This window comes from Manis javanica, chromosome 17 (genome assembly GCF_040802235.1).
Source record: "Manis javanica isolate MJ-LG chromosome 17, MJ_LKY, whole genome shotgun sequence".
NCBI classification, from domain to species: Eukaryota; Metazoa; Chordata; class Mammalia; order Pholidota; family Manidae; genus Manis; species Manis javanica.
Window position 1 is genome coordinate 57357521 of NC_133172.1, and position 15418 is coordinate 57372938.

Sequence of the window (15418 nt, forward strand, 5' to 3'; positions counted from 1 at the left end):
TTCGGGGCAATGACAAGCTTTGGAGGGCTCTAAGCAAAGGAAAACCATGCCCTCATTTGTATTCTGGCTGCTGTGTGCAGAAAGATACGTGGGGAGGGGCAGAGCGGAGCAGGGATACCAATAAAGGGTTCTGTGGTAGTTCCAACAGGAAGTAAAAGCTTGGGCTGGGAACAATGAACACCTTCAGGAAATGCTTCCTTAAGCCCAGAGAGGAAATATTTTAGGTAAAATCGAGGCCAAAAGACAGACTTCAGAGTAATAGGTACACAATTATATACACATTTAAAACTACTGTGTTAAAAATAATAAATAAAAGTCATTCTTAGCTCAAGAGCCAAGCAAAACAAAAACCAGGCAGCGGGCTGGATCTGAACTGCAGCCTGTGGTTTTGGTTTGTTGAGCCTTGGTTTGGTTAGGGGACAACAGGACAACAGCTGGGCTTTGTGACGTGGACATGGCAATTGTCTGCATGGTGGGGCAGGACTTGGAAAGAACTTCATGCCTCAGGGTTAACGGTGCGTCTCAACACCCCCCGTTCCTTTGCCCAATCATAGGATTAATGCCATTGATATATAAGAATGTAGGCGTCTGGTTCGGCTCAGTTTCTTCTTTTCCTACAATGGGTTTCTAGAGATTGCATGGGGGTTGGGTGGACTTTTCATTTATATATATATATATATTTTTTTTTTAGGAAGACTGCCACAGCCCCATTTACATCCGGGCTGACTGGCAGTCCCCCAACTGTGTTTAGACTGGGGTGACCAGTGAACTTGCCCCCTTGCCACACCATGGATATTCTTTGGCCCAGAAAAACCTAATTCACTATGTTTGTTGAAGAGGTACCAGAAAGGATGAAAGGGAGTGGGTAGCAATTCAACTGCCACCTGATTTATCTACTGTGAAGTTGGAAGACCGGTCATTACTACAGGTAAAAGCTGGCACCTGTCTTGTCTCGCTATGGGGAAATCAACCGGACGTTCTCTACCCAGAAAGAGCTAATCTGCAGGGATTAATAAAGCACATAATCTACACCCAGACAGTTTTCTTCCAAAGTATACTGGATTAAAGTTACAAATTGGCTAATTTCTGCTTACTGGTCACCATTTGCTGACAAATATAAAGGAGAATATGATGCAGAACAAGACTTGAATGAATATAAAACACCAGATACAAAGACCCCTTTCTTTGAGTTTAGTCTTAGAGTTCATTACATACTATATTGATTATATTACATCATATCACATTTGCTATGGATACTATATACTGCTTTCCTATGTTCATATGTGTTACATTCAAATACATATTCACTTATAGATAGATATATATACATGCATTTGTATTATAAAAACAGTGTTAGTCACATAAAGTTTTGAAAAGGTGCCTGAGGGAAAAACATTCATTGAATCCTGATAACTCCTAATAACTTTTTAATGTTTTATTCTAGTCTTTCATATTTCGGTTTTTTTCAGAGTGGGGCAACCTTTTGTTGTTGTTATTAATGTACCTTTGACCCTAAGGCTTAAAAAAAAAAAATCTTGTTTTCTGCTGAATTCTATTATCTAGTATTTTAGCAATTACATTTTTTGTGGTGTTCAAGAGTTTTCAGAACCCTTTTTGAGACCTGCATGGCCAGCAGGTTTACTATTTACAGACAAAAGCCAAACTGTAAAATTAGACTTAAAGGATAGTTTCAACCTCCTATTATATGTAATAATTTAGTAAACATGTTTCTCTTCATAAACCTACTTGCTGGTTTGGACTGTGTCTCTGGCGCACAGCGGGACGGTCAGACGTCCCAAGTCTTTCTAAGACCAACTTGCCACCGGAAATCGCCCCCTGACTTTCTGCTGCCCCCGGGAGCGCGGGTGCTCTTCTTTCTGACCTCCCGACCCTGAGTATTCACATGTTACAGGAAGACAAGCTTAATGGTGTAAAAGCTTTATTCCTTTGATTGCTAAAGCAACGCATTTCCTTTACGAAATTGCTTTTTTACTCCAACTCCACATTTTTGTACAGAGCTCTTAAGAAGGGGTTACTGTTTTGGACTTCCTGACCTTGGGGTACTAACTAATTCCACTCTCTTTAAGGTAAAGTAAGTTATCTACAGCTTTTCTCCTGTTCTGAAAAGTAACTTATCTGCCTGTTTCAAATTGTAACTTCATCCCTGATGAGCAGGAGGAAAAGGATGGTGTTGTCCTTGTGCACAGAAAGGAAAGGATGAGAAGGGCAGCCCAGCTGTTGTGGAGATTCCAGGACGCGTCTCCGGGCAAGTCTCCCGCTGACACCCCCTCCCCAGTGTGTGGGGACGGATATGGACTTGAGTGGCCTTTGAATGCTCTTGATCCACCCTTATGTAGTAAGTGTGACTCATGTCACAGTATGAGTCCCACAGTCCCGCGCCTGGGGCCCCTCTGCCAGACCTGAGGCCCTTTCCACCTGCCCCGATCTGCTTCTGAATAGAGACGGTGTGACTCAGCGCCAGGGAAGGGTGGTTCTCTTGTCTGGATGGTGTCCTGAGCTCCAGGAAGCTTTGGGCTTGTGGCGTGGCAGCTGAGAGAAAGGCCAAGCTACCCACGTCAGCAGTGCCCCTCCGAGGGAGCTCCGCACAGGAAGGGACAGCCCTGAGGCCACCCGGCCTCCACCACCCAGCGACGGGGTGTGCAGAGGAAACAGGGAGCACAGCGTCTATTTAGATCTTCAGTGAGTTTGTCTTGTTTCCTCCTGGCCTCAGGGGCAGTCAGAGGGATGTGGGCAGTAATGACAACTGCTAGCATTTGTTAAGCACTTAACGTCTGCCAAGCCCTTACATCTGTTAACACATTTAATCTTCGCAAGACCGCAGGGTAACTACCGCCATGGTGCCCACTGGACAGATGTGGAAACTGAGGCCCAGCAGGGGAACGTGGCACGCTCAAGTCCCCACAGCTGGACGAGGGGCAAATCTAGAGTTTGAGCCCATTCTCCAGTTCTTTCTCTCTTAACCACCAGACTTTTTAACCTGTGAAGTTCACAAGTCACCAGGGGATCTTGTCAAAATGAAGATTCTGGTCCAGTAGGTCTGGGGTGGGGCCTGGGGCTCTGCATTTCTAATCAGCTTCCAGCTGAGGCAGAAGCTGCTGGTTCCTGCCCACATTTTGAATATCAAGGCTGGATACTGCCACATTTTCACTGTGCTGTGGGCTTTTTGTTTGGAAATAGCCACTGAATCTCTCTGTCACCATTATCCTGAGTTGGTCTCTTGAATATACTACAGCTTTGCTGAACACCAGCACGCCCCAGCTAGGTGGGAAGAGCCTTGCAGAAAATGCTCTGGGAAGAAAGAGCAGGTTTGTGTGACAGGAGCTTTAGGAATACGAACCTAAGAACAGAGAGCTAGGCTGCGCTGGCAGGGGGACCAGGAAAGGAGCAAAGGTTCACATGTTTACTGACTGCACTTGAGGTCTCTCCAGGAAAGGCCTGACAGACCCGTCACTGCGGCCTCAGGAGGTGCTAAAGCATTTATCACCAAAATGGCCCACAGACACCATCTGACTCATGGCTGCAAGGTGAAGCGGGCCACCTGTTACCAGGCAACAGGAAAGACTAAGCACATTCCAGGTCCCAGGGCAGGTCCGTGTCCTTCTGGCCATGGCAGTTTCCACGAGGAGCTCCGCCCCCCAAGGGAAGGGACCCTTAGCCACAGGTCACTTGTTCTACCCTCAACACAACAGAGTCCCTGTCTGCCCAAGACCCAGAAAGAACCAAGATCATTTTGCATATCTGAGGGGAGTAAGAGCGGAGGATTTATACCAAATGGCTGCTTCCCTAAATGATATCCCCTCGCAGGACTTTTCTTAAAGTGTGGACCCTGAATATGCAGTATGAGCATCATCTGGGATTTGTTAATTTGCAAATCCTTGGGCTCCACCCAAGACCTACTGAACTGGGAACTTGAGGTGTGAGGCTCGGCAATGTGTGTTTAACCAGCTCTCCAGACAACTTCCACGTACACTCCAGTAAGAGAACCATTATTCTATTAGGTACAGGGCCCTGGTATCAGACACCTGAAGTTGCCACTTGATAGCTGTTACCTTGCTCCTAGCCAGGTTTAAACCTCAGTTTCCCCACCTGTACAAAGGATACCATATAATAATAATCTCAGGGTTGCCGGGGGATTAACTGAAGCAACCCAGGTAAAGCATGTAGCATGAAGCTTTGCACACAGAAAACACTGATGAAGGTTACTACTGATTTTAATGGCAGTGGTTTTATACTCTGGCGGAAGGCTCGGGGGGGGGGGGATGTTTATTTATACTTTCATGGAATGTGGCAGCTTGGAAACTTCTCAGGGGGCTCTGCTGCACTTCCAATTGCTTGCAAATTCCCCTTAAAAATCTTTTGAAAATCCTCATCTTAACAATAATAAAGACAATAATTTTTAAACTATTTTTTAAGAGAATACAAGGCTAGAAATACAGTAAGCAAATATACCAGCATTTTTAAGGGATTGGGAACATGTCATGACTAGGTACAGAAAGTAGATGGGCCTTCTTACTAATAGCCTAGAAATTTTGATTTTTATTCTGTAGGGCATGGGTATATTTTTTCATGGCTGTGACTTTCTTTATATGCCTAATATTTTTAATGGAAATATCCAAACACTGATGCAGAGTAAGAAAATGGACCACTATGTACCCATCACCCAGCTTCAACAAATGCTCATATAGCAAATCTTCTCTCCCCACTAAACCTCCACCCCTGCTGGATTATTTTAAACCAGATTTTAAGTACTCATTTGTTTGCCAGTTTTACTGAGAAATCATTGACATACATCACTGTATAAGTTTCAGGCACACAGCATGGTGGTTTAACTTATGTATATTGTGACATGATTAGCACAGTAGTTTCACGTAGTGTCCATTTTCTTCTACAGATACAATAAAAAGGAAAGAAAGAAAAAAAAGTGTTCCTAGTGATGAGTGGGTACTGATCTTTTAATCTCTAAATGTTTTAGGATGACTCTCTAATATATAAGGACTATATATTTTAAAACATAACCATATACCATTACTTTATACTTTCGGTGTAATACTGATATTCTGGTCCAAAAGGTTGAGGGTCTTTTTAGGAAAACAGGCTTGAGGCAGAGAGACTGATAGGAAATAAGATATGACAGGGACGAGAGGATGGCCTCCTGAGAGGCAGAAGTGAAGGCAGATTCCCTGAACATTCTCTGTGCCTAAAGGGCTCACTCATTTCACCCTGGGTAGTCCTCTCACGTCTATGGTACACAGTCCAGAGTAGCTCTGGGGAGGCTATGCATGCAGCTGACAGCAGGCTAGCCTGTAGTAAACAAACCCCTCACTAAGAATAGCTAGAAAACCTCAATACCATTAAAGAGCTATCAAGGCAGCCAAAACAACAGGGGCCAAGATCTGATAAGCAGAAAAACTCATTGAAGCTGGCACAACACTCTATACAGCATTTTCCTTTGGAGCATTTACCAGTTTGTAAAACTGAGGGGCAGAGAGAAGCCATGTAGTGATAGATTGTAAGAAGGTGAACAGAGTTTTTGACAGTCTTACGGGATGATGAGGACAGCAATTGAAGTTTAGGCTCCTAAGGTAGCCAGGGCTTGGGCCAAACTTTGCAAAGAGAAGCAGAGCAAAAACCTAAAGGTCGGAGCTATGCATCCCCAGGAGGTATTCGCCAAGTCATAAGCTATCTAGACTGCGAAAGGCCAAGGAGATACAGGCAGTGGGCTGAAGAGATAAACACAGCTTTCAGGCATCTCATCATCCTGGGAAGATAAAATCTGGAGTTCAGTTTCCAACAAAAAGGCTGAGCAGAAGAAAATCCACCAGGTACTCTGTCAGGACTCTGCAAAGAAGAAACAGGCTAGATCTTCCCAAGGCGGAATCACAGGCTTGAAGTAGTTTAGTCCAACTCTAGCTGCCTACCAATGAAGGCTCACCTACACTTTCTGTAATTTTTCATATACAATGTCTATGTCTACTGCTCAATCAAAAATATCAGGGCTGCCAAGAGACAGGACTAAACATTGAGCCAAGAAGACTTAACAAAAGGAACAAAGATGAAGCAAACACTGACACTGTCAGATTTTTAAATGATCATGAGAAGATGGAATATCTCACAAGAGAACAGAGACTTATAAAGAGAGTATAAAGGAAATGCTAGAACTGAAAAATACAATTGGTGAAATTAAGAACCTGGTAGATGAGTTTGTCAAATCAACAGTTTAGACACAGAGGAAGAGGGTGACTGGAAGAAATTGGAAGTTAACAGAAGCTAGACTGAAGTAAAAGGGTATGAAGAATGAAAAATACACAAAAGACTGTGAGAGATCTACTAGACAGAAGAAATAGGCATAATATATGTGTAATTGGAGATCAAAAGGGAAGGGAGAAAGAGAAAGATGCAGAAGACATATGAAGTGGCAACAGTTAAGAATTTCCCGTAAGTGATGAAAGACTTCAAGCCCAATCTAAAAAAAAAAAACACAACAAACTCAAGGAAAAAAATACAACTAGGCATATCACAGTATTAAAAAGCCAAACATGAAGAGACCTCAACAAAATACTAACAAGTCAAATACTGCAGCAAATTAAAAGGATTATATACCATGACCAAGTGCAAGAATGCAAGATGGTTCAACAATGACCATCAATCAGTACAACCCATATAGAATGAAGAGAAAAACAAACACAATCATCTCAGTTGATACAGAAAAACCATTTGACAAAATCCAACACCTGTTCACTATAAAAACACTTAACAAACTAAAAATAGAAGTGAATTTCCTCAGCCTAATGTGGTATCCATGACAAACCCACAGCAAGCACCCTGCTTACAAGTGAGAAACTGAAGGCTTTCCCCCTAAAATCAGGAACAAGTCAGGGATGCCTGTGCCCACCACTGCTATTCAACATTGTCTTGGAAGTTCTAACCAGGGAAAATAAGCAAGAAAAAAAATAAAGAAAAGACATTCAGATTGGAAGGAAGAAATAGAACTATCTATATTTGCAGATGACATTACCATACACATAGAAAATCCTAATGAATCCACAAAAAACTACTAGAGCTAATAAACAAATTCAGCAAAGCTGCAGGATACAAAATCAACATGAGAAATCAGTTGTATTCTTAAAATCAGCAATGAACAATTGAAAAATGAAATGAAGAAAATGATTCCATTTACAATTTCACCAAAGAGAAAGAGAAAAACCGTAAAAGCTTGTGGCGCAAAAGAGACATTATCTTCGAAGAGCAACAGTAGGTATGATGGCTAACTACTCAGCTTAAAAGATGGAATCCAAAAGACCAGGGAATGACATCATTAAAAAACAGCAAAAAAATAATGACCAAACTTGAATACTATTCCAGGCAAGAATGTCTTTAAAATATGAAGGAAAAAATAAAGACACTGATGGAAAGCATAAATTGAGGACATTTACCCCTAACAGAAAAACACCGAGGAGAACACTTCAAGGAGTGCTGAACCTAGATGGAAGACCAGAAATGCATGTAGGAATGGAAATAGTGAAAAGAATAAGTAGCTGGATAATTCCAAAATAATGTTAACTATATAAAATAACAAGGATGTCTTAAAATACATATGAAAACAGTGACACACTATGTGTGAGTGAATAAATGGAGCTGAAGTGTCCCGAGTTCTTCATGCTTTCTGGGAACTGGTGAAAGTACCCAGAAGCATATAGACTATAATGGAAATAATGCATAGTTTCATCTCCTGTATGATCACCAAGGTAAAAATAAAGTTACATATAACTGACAAGCCTATAGGAATGGATAATTAAGAAATAGTTGATTAATCCAAAAGAAGGGAAGAAAGAAAAAAAAAGAGCATAAACAGGTGTGAAGAATAGAAAACCAATAACAGGATGGCAAATTAAAATTCAAATATACATGTAAAATAATTACATATCAGAAATTACATTAAATATAAATGGAATGGGTATTCAAGCATTTAAACTAAAATACAAAGATTGTCAAAGTGGAAAAATATTTTGTGCTACTTTTAAGAGATAAAGCTACAACATGAGAAGTCATTGAATATTAAAAGGATGAAAAAGAGAGTGGCAAGATATTAATCTCCCCAAATTGATCTGCAGATTCAATGTGATCCCATTCAAAATCCCAGAGAGTTGTCTGTGGGGATTGACAAGGTGACCCTGTAATTTCTGTGGAAATATAAAGGGTCAAAAACAATCAGAACAATCCTGAAGAAGAGCAAAGTAGGAGGATTTTATCTGAAAGACATCAGACTTATCCCAAACATATGATAATTAAAAGTGTAGTTATTGATATGAAGATAAACAGATGAATCAATGAAACATAGCAGAGAGTCTAGAAACAGATCAGTATATACATATATGGTCATTTGATTTATTACAGAAATGTTATATTATATAAATAAGTAGCAGTGCAGGGGGGGGAAATTATGGTTTGTTCAATAAACAGTGCTGAATCAATTAACAGAAATAGTTGAAGTTTGACTTCTGCCTTAAACTATGTAAATATCAATTCCAGGTAGACTATCAACCTAAATGTGAAAATAAAAAGCAGTCAAGTTTCTAGATAATAACAAAAGAGTTTCATGACCTTAAGAAAATAATAAACTGGACACATATCATTAACCACAGAGAAAATAATTGATCAATTGGCTTTCTTTAAAATAATGTCTGTCCAAAGACACCATTAACTTAGTGAATAAGATACAGAGCAAAATAATGGCATATATGTAGATAGATAAAATAGGAGATGGATTGGATGGATAGATAGATAGGTAGATAGCCAATAAAAGGCTTTTACCCAGACGGCATAATGAAATTGTATAAATCAACTAAAGACTGATGATCAAAAAAAAAGTGGGCAAAAAACCGGAACAGGCATTTCACAGAGATGATAATCAAATTGATAATATGCATATGAAAAGGTGCTCAACTCCATAAGTCATCAGAAAAATGCTAATTAGGACAACGAATGCCAGAATGGCTAAAATGATAAAATATGTAATGGGTATTACCAATGTCTATAAGGATGCTAAGCAGTTAAAACTCACCTGCACTATTTGTGGGAGAGTAACTGTTACAACCACTTTGGAAAACTGGTAAATCTCCTCAACCCAAACGCCAGTAACCTCTATGATGGAGAAATTCTGTTCCTGTCTAAACCCAGCAAAATGCATGTGTACCAGGAGATAGTGATGAAAGTGTCCCTGAGATCATTACATAATAATTAAACCTGGAAAAAACTCCAAATGCCTATCAAAAATGGAACAGATTAACACATTATTATATATACTAATTGCTGCTATACTTATCAGCATAGCTGATTTCAAATATTAAGGAAAAAAAACCTGAGTAGATAGGAAAAGTACATTGCAAATAATAATAGTTCTGTACATTTCAAAAACAGCAACTCTCATAATCTATGATGACAGAAATCAGGTCTCTGGTTACCTTCTTGGGTGGAGGGGGTGGTTGTCACTGGACCAGGGTTTAAGGGGACCAGGAGGGAGCTAATTACCTGTTTTCTGACCTGTGTTATGGGTCACATCATTACATTCTTTTGGTTAAAAGTCTTTGAGCTCCACACTTGTGATTTGTGTATTTTTGGAATGTATGCTGTATTTCAATAAAACATTCTTTAATATGGCTCTAAGGTGCCAGCAATATGTATCTGGTGAATTCACATAAAACAGAAAAGGTTTGAAAAATCGTTCTCATGGGTGCACAACACAAGCCTAGTGAGCTTATGGGAATCCTCCTAAAATTGTGCTCATACCCCGGGATAGAAAATGGTATGTCTCTGCGAAGGGGCTGCGTGTGGCCGGGGTCAGGTGAGATCTGCCACGCGCTCAGAGTCCCTGGGCCTACACATGCTCTGCCACCCTCGAGAGTCCTGGGATGCCATACGCTGAGCGAGCTCTTTTGCTAAATGACTCATGGTTTGGAAACGGAAACTCAGATGCCAGCTTGAGTCTGGATCAAGGGTATTCATAGGGCGAACAAATAGCTACAAGAAACTAAATTCACCTCCCCCCATGTTGGAGTTGGTAAAGGCATCAAAAGGGTAACAGAGGTAATGACCAGAAAGACAAGAAGTGGGATGCAGAAACAGCCTTGCTCAGAGCCCTGAGTCAAAGACAGGTATTATGGGGAGAGAATACTAGCGATGATGAGAATGCTGGTAGCAACTCGCAGCCAGAACAGCTCCCACTTACTATGCCCTGACTGTGAGAAGGTATCAAGCTAGCTAAATATCTTCATTTTCTTAATTCTCCCATCACCCCCTCTGAGGGGTTTTCATACCTACATAGATGAACATCTGGTGGCATGCTTGAGGACCCTGTGAGCCAGTGTCAGAGAACTGAAAAAATGGACTTAGTCTGAAGATGGGCTATGGAGTGTTCTAGTTATTTCTTGGTAGAATTTCTAGGGAGACCTCAAAATGTCAGTAAGGACTCCGCTGGTCCTGCTCAGAGCAAGGCTTCATAACCTCAGCACGGTGGGTGTTCAGCAGGAGCCCTAACCTCTACCTACTAGATGCCAGTGGCACACCCTTCCCTCTTCCCCAAGTGGTGACAACCAGAAATGTCTCCAGACATTGCCAAATGTGCCCCCTGTAGGGCAAGATCAACCCTGGTTGACAAGTACTGCTCTAGAGGCAGGGAAAAGACTGAGCTGGTGGGTAGGGGGAGAAGCTTGGAGGTGCCAGGGAAATTCACGGTTCACAAAAAATGAGAAGGCCTGACTCACTGTCAGCTTGGAAGCTGCAAGCTGCAGACAGACTGGGACGTTTGCGGCAGAGACATCTCCAAGGGTCTGGATGCTGGGGTGCTGAGAAGAAAGACACCTGGGCTCAGTGCTACGCTGCACACAAATACCTCCAACGCTGATCTCTGTGCTCTGGTTGGGGACACAGTGGTTACAGCCTGGGGCTGAAGGTAGCATCTGGGGTTTATCCACAAAGGACTTCGCTTTTTCGGTTTCCAAAGAAAATCCCTCGTCTCAAGCCACCACGCTTGGAAATACAGATGAATGGGGAAGGGATAGGAACTAGACTCAGTTCTGCCTGGCCTCTGGCCTGGGAACTTCATCACTATGTGGCACATTCTGGTATCAAGACTCACTCAACTCACTGACCTCGTAACTGCAGAAGGCTGCTGGGCCCGGGAAACCTGAAGGCTGGGGGTGGGCTGGCACAGGTATAAAGCTGAGCAGGGCCTGCTAGAGACCCCAGTTGTCTCTGAGGCTTGGAGTGAGGCCAATTAAAGGCCACTGTGACCAGTTGGACGTGTCTTCTTGACACCCTGTACTGAGAAGACTGCTTCTCCAGTCAGTGGGGGCAACATGTCAAATTGATCAGTGGTTCTGTCATGGCCAAGGTAATGGGATAAAGATGGACTGTGCATGGTATCTATCAGCCTGGATTTATGGTTCCCTAGACTATCTGCCATTATGACATTTATTGATTGATTGAATGAATGAATGAGTTAATGAAAAGCTCATAAGTTTGTTTTGTCAAAGAACCAGCCAGGACATGCTGAGCTACCATGTCTTGTATACGTAAGTACAATTTCAATCATTTATTTTCAGAATTGTGTGTGGTCATATTCATTCATTCAATAATCCATTCATCAACTCATTTTCCCCTTTCTACTAAGTTTATAGCATGTGTCAGGTCATGTGATAGGTCATGGGTAAATATATAGTGTGGAATTCATGGCTTTGTGTGAGACAGAAATCGAATAAATGCACAAATACACCACTAGGTAATCATAAATTTTGACGGGTACTCTGAGGACAAAGACTGGGACGCTGTGAGAACAGGTGACGGGGATGAGGATGGAGCAGAGACAGCTGTGTGAGGACAAGGAGGAGGAGGAATGGAATGGTGAGTCCCTGACGTGGAACACTCCAGAAGCAGAAGGGAGGCCAGGGCACAGAGCGAGGATGAACAGGAGTGGGCAGGCGTGCTCGCAGAGGTTCACCATTCAATTCACGCAGGCTTTTTCAGTTTCCTGGCTCATGGCAGTGAGAATGGACAGTAAAGTCCTTGAGGGCAGGGGCCACGTGCATTCTGTCAATTCTTCCATCCCCCAGACCTGGAACATAGTTCCTGGGACAGACTACATACCCAGCATGTATGTGATGAATGAAAATGAATGCATGAATGAGAGGAAGAAAGGTGCCTAGATTCCTTGAATGTCTACTCTAAGGGAGACTTCTAAAACTAATCTCATTTAACTTTGCAAGCCCCAGAGAGTTTCAACAGAGGACATCAGCCACTCAGCCTTGTTCAGCCACCTAAATCTCAGTGAAAACCTGGTCTGCATGTTACAGTCGTTGTATGTGAGAAGCTGAGGGCCCAGAGAGGGTAAGTAAATGCTCCAGCATCAGTTAGCCAGTAAGTGCACAGCTGGCATTCAGATCCAGGCTCTGAATTTGACTCTCCCCACTTTTCCACATGCAAGACAATTATACCTACAATCAGAAGTCAGAGCAATGTGCCGCTCACGACAAGGGATTTGAGCCCCGGTGCACTGCATCCTTCCCTCACACCTCAGTTTCCCCATCTGAAAATGAGGACCACCATGCCCTGCCTGTCTCATTGGATTAGCTCAGAGAACAAGCAGGAGTGTTTGTGAGAGGGCTTCTTGACTTCCCAGTAATCCTTCACATGTGTTCATGTTTTGTAGTTTGCGGTGAGCTCATTTAGGGCCGTTTTGTTTCCAGTGTACCCGGAGGTGAACAAAATATGAACAGGCTTTTCCATCTCTTGGGAAGCAGTTCTTTCACTCGAGTTCTGAAAATCTATTCTGACACAAAGTGCAGTGATTCACTTGGCAAACAACTGTATTCAGTAAAACTTCTAATTCAGACACAAAGGCCAGCTCCAGACAGCAATTCAGACCAAGTCTTGGAGCCTCTGGCACGTGTCAGGTGATGACGGACAATACCTTCCACAAAGAGCAGAAGAGGTAAGGAGACCAGGGCCTTCCTCTGTGGTTGGAACCCACAACAAATTCCAACCTAAGATCTGGAAGCAAGTTCGTGGCGAGGAACACGTCGTGCATCTTGATGCACGCAAGCCCCAAACAGTCCCTCCGGCTGTAGGCAGTGACTCAGCCCCGTTCAGCCACCCAAACACTGATGAGAATCTGGTCTGGGAGACGTATGCGGTTTATCTGGCTGCATGAACAAGGGAAACAGAATATGTCCCAAACCAGCACACCTGAGGTTAGTCACGTCCACTGGAAGGATTTTCTCATCACTCATTTTTCTCAGCTTCATTTAGTAGTTTTCATGGCTGAAGACGAAAACAGAGGAGACTCTAATCCAGTCAAGGGACTCAGGGCAGGACAAGGAGTCAAAGCATGACATATTAGCCAGAGGGGAGGATTTAGACCAGCTCTTTTCAAACTTTGGTGGATATACTACCACTAAAGAACTGCACAGCCTCGGCCCTTGAGTTTCTGATTCACTAAGTGATTTTGCATCAGGTAGTTGCAAAACCACACTTAAAGAAACACTCTTTGAAAATATTTCCTAGTCCTCACCTGCTTATAAAGTTTGTTTTGGGTTTAGGTAGATGTATTCACCACGTCAGCCCACTTCAAGAGACTCCAAATCAGGGATTCACAGAAAAAGACAAAGGGCTAATTAATGCCTTCAATGCCCAGCAAATTCTCAAGGAGCAAATATGGTTGAAGCCCTTTTCTCCGTATCTTCCTCAAGCCTTATGTCATTCGCCTTTGTTCTTAGAAATAATTTTCTTTATCATTCTGAGCAGAAACAAATATTATGACACACACTTTTACTGCTGCTCCTCATCCTGTAAATAGTACTGCAGCTACAAAAAGCTACTACCCTGGAAAGAAATCATTTCTGCTAGGGTCCCTTTCTATCAAGGCCCCTGCTTCAACCTGCTTTGTCAAACATGGCCTGATTATCCAGAAAGTTCATCTGTTTCAGGCATGCCTCCTCTGCAAGGCCTGCAGAGATTCCGTGAACGTGGGTCTCTGTAAACTCATCTGCCTTAGTCAGAAGAGGCCAGGTTGTGCTGCAAAATCAAATTAACCCTGGAATTTCAGTGGTGAAATGTCACAAAGATCCTTAGTGCAGGTCAGTGGGCAGCGCTGCTCCACATTGTCACTCAGGAGCCCAGACTAACAGAAATTCTACCATCTTCTAGCTTCTGGCTTGCAAGGTCATCTTGGCAGGAGAAGAGAGCAAGGGAAGGAACCTGCCTTTTTCCAAAAATGATACATTTGACATTACCTGCATCCAGTTTTCTTCTGCCTCGGCAGTGAAGATTACATTTTAGACCCTTGCAGTTAAGTCAGCATCACGTGACCTCTTCTGACCAATGAGTTGTTAGTAATAGTAATCTCTTCAAGCAGCCAGAGTTGGCTTGCCTCATAGCATGAACTTTGCATAATTTACTGAGATTGAAAGATTAAATATAAGTATTAATATGTCTGACATGGATACCCTGAGGGTTTTTTATTGAAATGCCTCCACCACTTCACTATTAATGTTGACATTTGATTGGTTTTTGATAAACAATGTCTATCAAGCTAAGAAAGGTTCCATTTCGAGGCAAACATTTTGTTATAAAAAATAAGCAACTTAAAAATTAGAGATATTAAAACATTGCAGTGATACGCTACCCAGCAAAGTACAGTGCAGCTGTGGTATCAAGTTACCAAAGCCTTCACACTAATTTGCTGGTGAAACATTTTGCCTGGTGGGACTGGAGATGGGTCTGCTCTGCTCCAGGTGGGGTCTTCTTTCCTTTCAGCACTGAGTTTCTGTGTCAGGTAAGCATCTCTTCCAGGTGCTCCCATGGACCCATTTTCAGAATGGCCACCTCCTGTTGGCAGAGATGATATTCTAATTGCAGAGAATGGCCAGCTTCAGCCATTTGAGTCCCAATTTGTCCCCATGTTCATTGATACAATGCCAAAGGAAAGGATCGAGGTGTGACGTTTTCTGCTCTCAGCTGAGCATCTGTGGACCCCTTCTACAAAATGCCTATTACGGCTACAAAGAGAAGATACTTTCCTCCCTATATTTTGAAAGGTAAGAGTATTTCTGAGTCAAGCTCTGCCTCAACTGTTCTCTCTAAAGTCCCTCTGTCTGTCTCCCTCTTACATCTCGTCTCTCCAGCTGCGGGACCTGGGGCTGAGAGCACAGGGTGTGCAGCACACACGCCGGCATTGGGTGTGAACCAGGCAGCCACCCGCAAACCAGGCCTGCTGCTGCTGTGGCTTCCCGTGCCCTGCTTGCTGGTGTCCTAACCTGCCTTCACCTTGAGGCTGGGCTCCCAGGCGCCCTGCTTGGCCCTGGCACAAGTGGAGACCTGGGAGAGGGGAGCTGAATGAGAAAGG

The 15418-nt window shown here is 42.8% G+C and overlaps 1 long non-coding RNA gene across 2 annotated transcripts in view; it reads right to left on the reverse strand.

Annotated features, from left to right (window-relative positions):
- LOC118967520 (uncharacterized) overlaps window positions 1–15418 on the reverse strand; it is a 398901-nt gene that overhangs the window by 13484 nt on the left and 369999 nt on the right. Inside the window, exon 4 of one of the 2 annotated variants that reach the window (XR_012126583.1) lies at window positions 14514–14901. The exons of the other annotated variant lie outside the window; for it this stretch is intronic. This is a non-coding gene — a long non-coding RNA (uncharacterized lncRNA). Of the gene's footprint in view, window positions 1–14513; window positions 14902–15418 lie in introns of those variants that run through there. 2 annotated transcript variants of the gene reach the window in all.